Genomic DNA, 372 nt, shown 5'->3' with positions numbered 1-372 from the left:
AACATACTTTTTTATGAGAAATTATCAAATTCACGATAGAGAAATGTAGTCAACGCTTCAAAAGTTCATCGAATATCTATAAAATAGGCAGATGGGTAGACTGGTTAGCCCCGCCCATTCAGCCGGCGATTTGAATTCTCCCCGCAGAAGGGTCTGGTGAAGAGCAATACATTTCTTTCTGCTTCCGATATGTTTTTACGGGAGCCAATCACCAAGCTGGCTTCTCCCTACCCCTGGCGCGCTATTGGCTGGTTTAACACAATGACGACAGGGAAGCGACGGGCAGCAGCCAATTGCGTACAGAGTCAGTTGAACTAGGCCCGATGATCATGGCTATGGAGCTGAAGAAAATTACAGCAGCTTCCCCAGACC

The sequence above is a fragment of the Gadus macrocephalus genome, chromosome 1 (genome assembly GCF_031168955.1).
Source record: "Gadus macrocephalus chromosome 1, ASM3116895v1".
Lineage (NCBI taxonomy): Eukaryota > Metazoa > Chordata > Actinopteri > Gadiformes > Gadidae > Gadus > Gadus macrocephalus.
Note: the sequence above shows the minus strand (reverse complement) of the source record.